The sequence below is a fragment of the Cebidichthys violaceus genome, unplaced genomic scaffold (genome assembly GCF_023349555.1).
Source record: "Cebidichthys violaceus isolate CVI_PGR_0920_01 unplaced genomic scaffold, fCebVio1.0.p SCAF_57, whole genome shotgun sequence".
NCBI lineage: Eukaryota > Metazoa > Chordata > Actinopteri > Perciformes > Stichaeidae > Cebidichthys > Cebidichthys violaceus.
The window spans coordinates 126,825-140,000 of record NW_027176783.1 but is presented as its reverse complement, the minus strand read 5'-3'; the positions used below and the strand labels follow the sequence as shown (position 1 = coordinate 140,000).

At 38.9% G+C, this 13,176-nt stretch overlaps 1 protein-coding gene across 1 annotated transcript in view; it reads left to right on the top strand.

Annotated features, from left to right (window-relative positions):
• plxnb3 (plexin B3) overlaps positions 1 to 13,176 on the top strand; it is a 64,969-nt gene that overhangs the window by 10,841 nt on the left and 40,952 nt on the right. Inside the window, exon 2 of the mRNA XM_068732123.1 lies at positions 2,220 to 2,297. The gene's annotated coding sequence lies outside the window, so the exon portion shown is untranslated. The remainder of the gene's footprint in view (positions 1 to 2,219; positions 2,298 to 13,176) is intronic.

Below are 13,176 nucleotides of genomic sequence, written 5' to 3'. Positions count from 1 at the left end.
AGTATTCACTCTCTATTCATGTATTACTACAGTATTCACTCTCTATTCATGTACTACTACAGTATTCACTCTCTATTCATGTACTACTACAGTATTCACTCTTTATTCATGTATTACTACAGTATTCACTCTCTATTCATGTACTACTACAGTATTCACTCTTTATTCATGTATTACTACATTATTCACTCTTTATTCATGTATTACTACAGTATTCACTCTCTATTCATGTACTACTACAGTATTCACTCTCTATTCATGTACTACTACAGAGTATACATGTAATACTACTATCCTACAGAGTATTCATAGAATACTACTGTCCTACAGAGTATACATAGAATACTACTTTCCTACAGAGTATTCATGTAATACTACTATCCTACTGAGTATTCACAGAATACTACTGTCCTACAGAGTATACATGTAATACTACTATCCTACAGAGTATACATAGAATACTACTGTCCTACAGAGTATACATGTAATACTACTATTCTACAGAGTAAACAGAATACTACTGTCCTATAGAGTATACATGTAATACTACTATCCTACAGAGTATACATGTAATACTACTATCCTACAGAGTATTCATAGAATACTACTGTCCTACAGAGTATACATGTAATACTACTATCCTACAGAGTATACATAGAATACTACTGTCCTACAGAGTATACATGTAATACTAGTATCCTACAGAGTATACATGTAATACTACTATCCTACAGATTATTCATAGAATACTACTGTCCTACAGAGTATACATGTAATACTATTATCCTACAGAGTATACATAGAATACTACTGTCCTACAGAGTAAACATGTAATACTACTATCCTACAGAGTATTCATAGAATGCTACTATCCTACAGAGTATACATGTAATACTACTATTCTACAGAGTAAACATAGAATACTACTGTCCTACAGAGTATACATGTAATACTACTATCCTACAGAGTATACATAGAATACTACTGTCCAACAGAGGAAACAGAATACTACTATCCTACAGAGTATACATGTAATACTACTATCCTACAGAGTATACATGTAATACTACTGTCCTACAGAGTATACATGTAATACTACTATCCTACAGAGTATACATAGAATACTACTGTCCTACAGAGTAAACATGTAATACTACTATCCTACAGAGTATTCATAGAATGCTGCTGGTCTACAGAGTATACATAGAATACTACTGTCTTACAGAGTAAACATGTAATACTACTGTCCTACGGAGTATACATGTTATACTACTATCCTACAGAGTATACATGTTATACTACTGTCCTACAGAGTATACATAGACTACTACTCACCTGAAGGACGAATGTCTCGGAGTAAAAGCGCGTGTTTTTCCATTGAGGATCTGCATGAACCAGGTTTTTATCTTCTTCTTCTGTGATCATGTTAAAGCAGCGTGAACATGAATCAGATTAAACAGGAAGTATTGACGAGGAGGGAGGAGTCTGTAGATCATCAATCAACATCTGCACTGATTGATCAGCTGTTCATTAACTCGTTATGTTCAGCAGACAAACAGGAAGGGATTAATTGCTCCACCTCACCGTTGACCTTGAAGGCAGATGGCTGATGAAGAGTGAGGAAGAGTGAATAAAGGAAGAATCCGCCCAAAACACTCAGAGGCACAAAAGATGTGTTTACATGAAGGAAGACATCTGGTTTTACTCTTCATTCTAAAGCTCAAAGTGATGAACTCTTAGTGCCCAGTTCATATATACATATATATATATATATATATATATATATATATATATATATATATATATATATGTATATGTGTATATATACATATATATATATATACATATACATATGTATGTATATGTGTATATATATATATAATAAATATATATATATATAAGACATATATATGTAAGTCAAAAGGAATATGTGATCAATAAAACAACAAAAGAGCAGCTCTGTTCTGTATTCAATCAAAATAGTACTTCTGAATGTCAATCAATATGCAGATGATGTTGTTCTTTCTGTCATAATTAATGTTTGTTTCGTGATATTATTTCAATAAAACTTGATTTGTAAACATGAGAACTGTAAAGAAAGAATCATGTAAAATAGATAAACAACCACATGAGGACTAAAACCTCTGATGCTTCAAAACAAAACTTTATTGCTTTGTTGTTTCACTGACAGCAGTGCGTCTGTGTTTGTGTTCCTACAGGAAACGCCCTCCCGATGACGAAGGTTCCTCCTCTTCCTCTTCACGTCTCAGTCTTCACATCAGAGGTTTCCTCAACAGGTTGGTGCAACTCTGATCTCTCTTTCTGTTGATGGTTACCATAGCAACGACTGACCTCAGAGACTGATGTCATCCATCGTTAACAGGACGGAGTTGCTGAAGTGTCGTCTTTGGACAACGTTGCTCATCAGTTGATGTTTTTATTGTCAGAGCTGCTTGTTGCTCACTTCAGTCAGAGTAGCCAGTTGCTATATATATATATATGTATATATATATATATATATATATATATATATGTATATATACTGTGTATATATGCATATATATATAATACTAATAATATATATATTATAATACTGATGGTATTAAAGTCTGAACATGAACTCATCTGATTCTATTATATATATATATATATAATATATATATTATATATAATATATTATAATACTAATGATATCATGTGACCCGAGAGGAAACACAGACAATAAGGTTTTTATTTGAATTTGTCAAACTGAGAACTAGAGCTTCTTTAAAAAAAACAAATCAGACCAGACTGAAATATATTATTAAATATAGATTTATTTATTTATTAGTCCAGTTGTCTTCTCTCTTACTTTATATTTGACTAATGTGCATAAATAGATATGATGTATAAATATTTATGATATAATAAAGTTCAGTTTGATTTCCTCTGTTGAACACGTTTCCTCCCAATTACTGAGAGTCACCTTTCACCCCCCCGCCCCACCCCCCCTCCATTCATTACCTCGCCTGGTTGGTTCGTCCACAAGCTGCTCTCTAAACATCACCCCCCCCCCCCCCTCCCCCCTTTAAGGCCTCTTCACTCGTCCTTCATCTTTTGTTTCTGCTGCAAAGACTCACATACCTGACGATACACACGCAGACACACATACACACACTCAGACACACACAGACACACACACACACACACACACACACACACACACACAGACACACACACACACACACACTCAGACACACACACACACACACACACACACACACACACACACACAAAGTTCTTTTGTGTTCAAAAGAACTTTAATTATATATATTATAATTAAATATATTATATTATAATATTATATGTTATAATATATTATAACATAATATTGTGATATGTTTATGTTGATGAAAACATTTGTGAGCGACACTGTAGATATTTATATATATATATATATATATATATATATATATATATATAAGATATTGTTTTTAATATTTTTATCCTTTCATGAATTCCAGTTAAAATGAATTATATTATATTAAAATATTTGAGTGATGAGAACACAGATAAATACTGAAGTATTTCTCTGAGTATTCTGGTAAACTGCTGATTACTCCCAACAAACCAACGACATCACACTGAGTCACATGACCCTCACTTCCTCCTCTATGTTGTGTTTCCTGTTGATAGCTCATTTCACTACTTTATTATAATCATTTCTCCTCCGACTCGCTCACTTAGAGAATAAAGTCAGATTGTGGTTCTGATCTGGATCATAAAGACAAAGAGATGTGATTGTGAGGAGACACTTAAAGTCACATCATACACTGAATGCACCTGCTGTCTACACACACACACACACACACACTCTGTCAGACCTCAGGCTGTGTGTGTTTTCTCTTTGTGTGTTTGATTGATGTGTTTGTGTGTGTGTGTGTGTGTGTGTGTTAGAGCTCAGCTGGTAGTGTTTGTCCATCTCCCATCAGGAGCCTCATGCAATATTAATCACACACACACACACACACACACACACACACACACACACACACACACACACACACACACACACACACACACACACATATGAATGAATGCATGGATGTATTGTCACATGAGGTCACACACACACACACACACACACACACACACACACACGTTTTACCAGCAGTGTGTTGTGTCACAGATAAGATGATACTGATAAAACACACACACACACACTTTGTGGTTACCATGACGACCTCAACAGTTTATGATTCTGACTTGCTGTGACCTGTCAGCTGTGAACCAATCAGACGACAGAGAACCAACAGAAAGTTGGATATGTTGAGTGTCACCGATACAGCTGATCATCAGTGTTGATCCGGATGTTCTTTGTGTTCATGTGGAGAGCAGGAAGCATGTGTTACATTTTAGCCTCCAGTATGTTTCTACATTTAATGTTTATATTTAGCAGCTGCTTCCCATCATGCACAGGGGCACACAGTGGGATTATTAAACCACCCACAGCAGTAACGGATGGAGGAGAATCAAAGAGACGGATGAGCTGTGGGACTCCATCGCCACCCAGGATCTTATCAGAACTCAGAGACTTTCATCAGCAAAAATGTTACTGATATGGACAGGCTGCATGGCGTCCATGTTTGTTTTGGTACAAGATCATGTGATAGTTGGCGTCTATGTTTGTTTTGGTACAAGAACATGTGATAGTTGGCGTCCATGTTTGTTTTGGTACAAGATCATGTGATAGTTGGCGTCCATGTTTGTTTTGGTACAAGATCACGTGACAGTTGGCGTCCATGTTTATTTTGGTACAAGATCACGTGATAGTTGGCGTCCGTGTTTGTTTTGGTACAAGATCACGTGATAGTTGGCGTCCATGTTTATTTTGGTACAAGAACATGTGATAATTGGCGTCCATGTTTGTTTTGGTACAAGATCACGTGATAGTTGGCGTCCATGTTTGTTTTGGTACAAGATCACGTGATAGTTGGCGTCCATGTTTGTTTTGGTGCAAGAACATGTGCCAGTGTTATGGTGTGATTTGTGGGGTCCTCACAGTACTTCATGTATTTTATGGTGTATTTTCTGTTGATCCTTCTCTCTGATTGTCAAACACTATAACATTGTGACGTTGGTTTGTTTTTGCAGCTTTCAGTTGTTGGACTCGTTTGAGCTTCACATGCAGTAACAGTGTTTTATAGACATAGACAGTCAGAGGGGTGTGGTGTCCTTCAGATGAAACCATAAAATACCGATTTACTACCCCCCTCTCTCTCTCCCTCTCTCTTTCTCTCTCTCTTTCTCTCTCTAACTTCACGCCTCAAACCAGTGATTAAATATTAATGACTCTAACCCCACCCACATCTTTATCTGTGAATCTAAGCCCCGCCCCCTCCATTCCCATTGGGACTCTCTCTCTGTGTTTGAATGTGGTTCTCTCTTTCTCTCTCTCTCTCTCTCTCTCTCTCTCTCTCTCTCTCTCTCTCTCTCTCTCTCTGAGTCTGAATGTCTCTCTCTCTCTCTCTCTCTCTCTCTCTCTCTCTCTCTCTCTCTCTCTCTCTCTCTCTGAGTCTGAATGTCTCTCGCCCTCTCTCTGACAGAACAATGTGTCGTTCACAATAATGGGATTACAGCCATCCAGCCGGCTGTTCTCTCTCTCTCTCTCTCTCTCTCTCTCTCTCTCTCTCCCTCTCTCTCTCTCTCTCTCTCTCTCTCTCTCTCTCTCTCTCTCTCTCCTGTCATCCCCCCCTCTCTGTCTCTCTCTCCATCTGTCTATCGGTAGTCGTTCATCCTCTCCCTCTCTCTCTCTCTCTCTCTCTCTCTCTCTCTCTCTCTCTCTCTCTCGCTCTTGCCCGGTTTCCAGGTTCTTTCAGTTCTTGCCGTCATTATTTTTTGGAATGAAAGAAAGACGGACTGTTTCCTGAATGAAGTAAGTGTCTCTCTCTCTCTCTCTCTCTCTCTCTCTCTCTCTCTCTCTCTCTCTCTCTCTCTCTCTCTGTGATGAGACTTTGATTGACAGATGACTCTCGTTAATTGCGCTGTGATTTAATTAGCAGTAATCAGATTGGTGGTAGAGAGACATGTGAATAAGTTCTGCTGCTGCTTCTGAAATGTGAAACCTTTCTGTTCATCATTTCAGATCTTAAAGGTTCTGACAGACGTCTGTCTTTGAGAACATCTTTAATAATCTTAAATATTACTAGTGATGTCATAAGACAAGAAAAGAAACGTTAAACACCTAAAAGACATTTACAGCAAAGGAAATCGGTGAGGAATAGAATCTGTGTTTGTCTAGTTTGATCGTATGTAGGAAATTTTTCTAACAGCACTCAGAGGAAGTAAAGCGTTCTTTATCTGAATTGTTCTTTAGATACAAGATGTACTGAAATTATAACAAAGACAAAGTTTTCACTAATCGTTATCGGTTCTTCATCACTGATGAACATGTGAGCAGCTGGTTGAACTGTGATGATTGTTTGTATTTAAAATCTAAAAGTATTAATGACAGAAAAGGAAATACTCAAGAAAAGTACCTCAAATACTTAATAACTCATTGTATTACTTGATGTCTTTATGAGACGAGTGAGACAGAAAGAGGCTGATGACATTCAACTTGTTGGACATTGTGGTTATTAAATATTAATACAACATATGATAGTATTCTGTTATTTATGTGTTTAACCGTTAAACCACTTAAAGACCATCAATGGATTCAATTTGTTAGTGAGGTTTAGTTTGTTGTGGTGGATTTCTCTCAGATAAGATTACACATATTCAGTTATTGACCCATCAGAACCCATTTGTGAGGAGGACCAGTGAGTTAGACCAGTGAGGTGGACCAGTGAGTTAGACCAGTGACTTAGACCAGTGAGGAGGACCAGTGAGGAGGACCAGTGAGTAGAACCAGTGAGGAGGACCCACCCTCTGTTAGTACTGTACCCCCCCCCCCTCTGTTAGTAGTGTACCCCTCCTCTCTGTTAGTACTGTACCCCGTCTCTGTTAGTACTGTACCCCCCCTCTGTTAGCACTGTACCCCCTCTCTGTTAGCACTGTACCCCCCCTCTGTTAGTACTGTACCCCCCCTCTGTTAGTACTGTACCCCCCCCTGTTAGTACTGTACCCCCTCTCTGTTAGCACTGTACCCCCCCTCTGTTAATAGTGTATCCCCCCTCTGTTAGTACTGAACCCCCTCTCTGTTAATAGAGTATCCCCCCTCTGTTAGTAGTGTACCCCCTTCTGTTAGTACTGTACCCCCCCTGTTAGTACTGTACCCCCTCTCTGTTAGTACTGTACCCCCCCTGTTAGTACTGTACCCCCTCTCTGTTAGTACTGTACCCCCCTCTGTTAGTACTGTACCCCCCCTCTGTTAGTACTGTACCCCCTCTCTGTTAATAGAGTATCCCCCCTCTGTTAGTACTGTACCCCCTTCTGTTAGTACTGTACCCCCTCTCTGTTAGTACTGTACCCCCTCTCTGTTAGCACTGTACCCCCTCTCTGTTAGTACTATACCCCCCTCTGTTAGCACTGTACCCCCCCTCTGTTAGCACTGTACCCCCCCTCTGTTAGTACTGTACCCCCTCTCTGTTAGCACTGTACCCCCCCTCTGTTAGTACTGTACCCCCTCTCTGTTAATAGTGTATCCTCCCTCTGTTAGTACTTTACCCCCCCTCTGTTAGTACTGTACCCCCTCTCTGTTAGCACTGTACCCCCCCTCTGTTAGTACTGTACCCCCTCTCTGTTAGCACTGTACCCCCCCTCTGTTAGTACTGTACCCCCCCCCTCTGTTAGTACTGTACCCCCTCTCTGTTAGCACTGTACCCCCACTCTGTTAGTACTGTACCCCCCCTCTGTTAGTAGTGTACCCCCCCTCTGTTAGCACTGTACCCCCCTCTGTTAGTACTGTACCCCCCCTCTGTTAGCACTGTACCCCCCCCGTTAGTACTGTACCCCCTCTCTGTTAATAGTGTATCCTCCCTCTGTTAGTACTGTACCCCCTCTCTGTTAGTACTGTACCCCCCCTCTGTTAGTACTGTACCCCCTCTCTGTTAATAGTGTATCCTCCCTCTGTTAGTACTTTACCCCCCCTCTGTTAGTACTGTACCCCCCCTCTGTTAGCACTGTACCCCCCCTCTGTTAGTACTGTACCCCCCCTTTGTTAGTAGTGTACCCCCCCTCTGTTAGTACTGTACCCCCCCTCTGTTAGCACTGTACCCCCCCTCTGTTAGTACTGTACCCCCCTCTGTTAGTAGTGTACCCCCCCTCTGTTAGTACTGTACCCCCCCTCTGTTAGGACTGTACCCCCCCTCTGTTAGTACTGTACCCCCTCTCTGTTAGTACTGTACCCCCTCTCTGTTAGTACTGTACCCCCTCTCTGTTAGCACTGTACCCCCCCTCTGTTAGTACTGTACCCCCTCTCTGTTAATAGTGTATCCTCCCTCTGTTAGTACTGTACCCCCTCTCTGTTAGTACTGTACCCCCCCTCTGTTAGTACTGTACCCCCCCTGTTAGTAGTGTACCCCCCTCTCTGTTAGTACTGTACCCCCCCTCTGTTAGCACTGTACCCCCCCTCTGTTAGTACTGTACCCCCTCTCTGTTAATAGTGTATCCCCCCTCTGTTAGTACTGTACCCCCCCCTGTTAGTAGTGTACCCCCCTCTCTGTTAGTACTGTACCCCCCCTCTCTGTTAGTACTGTACCCCCCCAGTTTTAATGGTTTAGACATTCTGCTCTCATAAACACATTCACGCCTCTTAAACTGCTGAAAGAACGACAGCTAGGAGACGTTTTGTTTCATTAGCACTGCACCTCCTCCTCTTCCTCCTCTTCCTCTTCCTCCTCGACTCACCGTCTCGTCCCTAATGCAGAAGGTTCCTCCTCAGTATTAATGTTCTTATGTGTCTGTTGTCTTAACGTCGGATTATCTCGTGTCAACGTCAGAGTTTGACCTCAAATTTAAATGATTCAGCTGTTCTTTGTTTGTTGTCATTACAATACAGTGAGTTGTGTTTATTATAGTGAGTTGTGTTTAATGCAGTAAGTTGTGTTTATTACAGTGAGTTGTGTTTCTTATAGTGAGTTGTGTTTATTATAGTGAGTTGTGTTTATTATAGTGAGTTGTGTTTAATATAGAGAGTTGTGTTTATTATAGTGAGTTGTGTTTAATGCAGTGAGTTGTGTTTAATGCAGTGAGTTGTGTTTATTACAGTGAGTTGTGTTTCTTATAGTGAGTTGTGTTTATTATAGTGAGTTGTGTAAATTATAATGAGTTGTGTTTATTATAGTGAGTTGTGTTTATTACGGTGAGCTGTGTTTATTATAGTGAGTTGTGTTTAATGCAGTGAGTTGTGTTTAATGCAGTGAGTTGTGTTTAATACACTGAGTTGTGTTTAATGCAGTGAGTTGTGTTTATTATAGTGAGTTGTGTTTATTATAGTAAGTCCTGTTTATTACAGTGAGTTGTGTTTATTATAGTGAGTTGTGTTAATTATAGTAAGTTGTGAATATTATTGTGAGTTCTGTTTATTATAGTGAGTTGTTGATCATAGTGAGTTCTTTTAATTATAGTGAGTTGTGTTCAATGCAGTGAGTTGTGTTTATTATAGTGAGTTGTGTTTAATGCAGTGAGTTGTGTTTATTACAGTGAGTTGTGTTTCTTATAGTGAGTTGTGTTTATTATAGTGAATTGTGTTTATCACAGTGAGTTGTGTTTATTATAGAGTTGTGTTTAGTATAGTGAGTTGTGTTTATTATAGTGAGTTGTGTTTAATACAGTGAGTTGTGTTTATTGCAGTGAGTTGTGTTTAATACACTGAGTTGTGTTTAATGCAGTGAGTTTTGTTTATTATAGTGAGTTGTGCTTATTATAGTGAGTTGTGGTTATTACAGTGAGTTGTGTTTATTATAGTGAGTTGTTTTTATAATAGTGAGTTGTGTTTATTACAGTGAGTTTTGTTTAATACAGTGAGTTGTGTTTATTACAGTGAGTTTTGTTTAATACAGTGAGTTGTGTTTATTATAGTGAGTTGTGTTTATTACGGTGAGCTGTGTTTATTATAGTGAGTTGTGTTTAATGCAGTGAGTTGTGTTTAATGCAGTGAGTTGTGTTTAATACACTGAGTTGTGTTTAATGCAGTGAGTTGTGTTTATTATAGTGAGTTGTGTTTATTATAGTAAGTCCTGTTTATTACAGTGAGTTGTGTTTATTATAGTGAGTTGTGTTAATTATAGTAAGTTGTGAATATTATTGTGAGTTCTGTTTATTATAGTGAGTTGTTGATCATAGTGAGTTCTTTTAATTATAGTGAGTTGTGTTCAATGCAGTGAGTTGTGTTTATTATAGTGAGTTGTGTTTAATGCAGTGAGTTGTGTTTATTACAGTGAGTTGTGTTTCTTATAGTGAGTTGTGTTTATTATAGTGAATTGTGTTTATCACAGTGAGTTGTGTTTATTATAGAGTTGTGTTTAGTATAGTGAGTTGTGTTTATTATAGTGAGTTGTGTTTAATACAGTGAGTTGTGTTTATTGCAGTGAGTTGTGTTTAATACACTGAGTTGTGTTTAATGCAGTGAGTTTTGTTTATTATAGTGAGTTGTGCTTATTATAGTGAGTTGTGGTTATTACAGTGAGTTGTGTTTATTATAGTGAGTTGTTTTTATAATAGTGAGTTGTGTTTATTACAGTGAGTTTTGTTTAATACAGTGAGTTGTGTTTATTACAGTGAGTTTTGTTTAATACAGTGAGTTGTGTTTATTACAGTGAGTTGTGTTTATTATAGCGAGTTGTATTTATTACAGTGAATTGTGTTTATTATAGTGAGTTGTGTTTATTATAGAGTTGCGTTTATTATAGTGAGTTGTGTTTATTATAGTGAGTTGTGTTTAATATAGAGTTGTGTTTATTATAGTGAGTTGTGTTTAATATAGAGTTGTGTTTATTATAGTGAGTTGTGTTTAATATGGTGAGTTGTGTTTATTACGGTGAGTTGTGTTTATTACGGTGAGTTGTGTTTAATACGGTGAGTTGTGTTTATTACGGTGAGTTGAGTTTAATACAGTGAGTCTGTTACTGTTTCAAACAATAAGGTGTGTTAACAGCTTGAGTGTCGATTTGAGGTAGAGGTGAACACCTGTCTTGTGATCTCCTGCTGATCAATCCCACTCACACACACTCTGATAATTGAAGAGGAGGCTGCAGTGATAATATATTCGTACACACCCAGAAACACACACACACTCAGACAGATGTGTGTTTGAGGGGAAATGTGCCAACAAGCAGTGAGAGGTGATGGGCAGTAATGATATTGATGCTAATTCCTTCACTGTGTGTGTGTGTGTGTGTGTGTGTTGTAGTGTTTGAGTGTAGTTATTAATATTTAATGTTTGCAGTGATCAGTATTCAGTTTATGGAGGGTTTGTTCAGATCAGCCTGCTGCAGAGAACCCTGCAGTAGAATACGGTAAAATAAAGTAGAAACTCTGACAGTAGAATACAGTTGAACTGGTTCTGAACCTTTTGTAACTTAAGACCCACTTGTGACCGTCAGCTGTAATGACCCAAGAGATGTTTATGCTCACTCACCTTTGCTGAATCCAAAATTAATATATTCATATTTCTTCACCACAGGTTTGTCTCCAACATCACATTTTCCTTATAAAACTGCATCAGAGAGAATGTCCGCTAGCTAATGTTTTAAAACACGGTCGTCTCCTCATGATGATGTCATCATGGGCGTGCTGGTTGTCAAAGGCAGCTTATGAAACTATTTTAATGAAGAAACCGGTGACAGTAAAGCGAGTTCTACTTCTTTAGGTTACAACGTTCTTTTGTTTGTCTTTGTTACAGGTTTACACACATACGTATATCTGCTGGGTATCTTCTTATGTCCTTTAGATCTTCTCACCAACATCACTGATGATCAGTAGATGGAACCAGTGATGTTCTGGTTTTAATCTGTAGAGCTCTCCTCTCCTGGACCCTGAACCTCTTGTGGTAGTTTGTAATGTTTCTGTTGCTCCTCTGATGAAGTTAACAAGAACTTATTCAGTTTCCTTCATGAATGCGGATGTTGATGATGTTTCTTCTCCAGGATGGAGACAGATGTGTGTCTTCACCTCCTTGTTTCTAAAATCAACAGTCATCTCTTTAGTTTGAGCAGTTTGTTCTCTGAAGGTCGTTGATTTCCTCTCAATATAAAGTTTTATTGTCGTTAGTTTCATCTGAACACGTCAAACAGAGTTCTTTTCATATTTGGGGGAACAGTTGTGAACAGGAGGGAGTCGAACACATGGCCCTGAGGGGCTCCGGTAGACAGGAGGAGGTTCTGAAGTTCTGTTTGTGAGGAGGTCTAAGAACCGGCTGTGGAATGTTTTCAGTCAGTTTGATGAGAATGAGTTGAAAGCTGAACATTATTCACATAAAGTCTTTAGATACAATGTTGCAATGCTTTAATGAAGAAACAGCAAATAAAAGTGCAGTTACTCGGTTCTGGATCGACATGGACCTCAATGAGTTCCTGGACTTTGTTGATCCTCCTCACTGTTCCTTTGGATAAAGTGTCTCTGATTGAAGAGACGTTTATATATATTCTTTTAATTCTTTTGATGTTTCCCTCCTGCAGGCAGAGCTGAGCCTCTGCTGTTAATCTGCTGATATTCACTTATTATTCTGATCTTCTGTCCTGGATTCAACCTAACAGAATGTCTAATTCTTCTTATTCTGATCTGATCCTCCTGTCAAACATCACTGTGTGTGTGTTTACATCTGCTGTCAACACAAACAGCTTTAATCCAGATTAGAGACAGAGAGGCAGGAATAGCAGCTACAAGACAAACAGGCTCTAAAGGTTCTGTGTTCTAAACCCGACACACTGAGCAGAAAAGAGGAATTAACTCCATTCAGAACACAACAACCCAGAATCTAACGGAGAATCCTGCTGCAGGAAACAGCTCCAAACGAGACAAAGAGACCTGCTGAGGACCAAGAAAAGTCTGTTATAGTGTCCCGCATGAGTCCACATGAGTCCCACTGCTGGAGCTTCAGAGTGACTGCAGCTCTGATGTAGAAGGTCCATAAGTGACCTCTTTCATCAAACACTGGTATCCTGAATGGATCCTGTATCAGACCTTTAAATGATGTCTTCAAAACTCTAAAGAGAGTTCTTTTCATAAAGGTCTTGTTGGGATCTATCAGGAGGG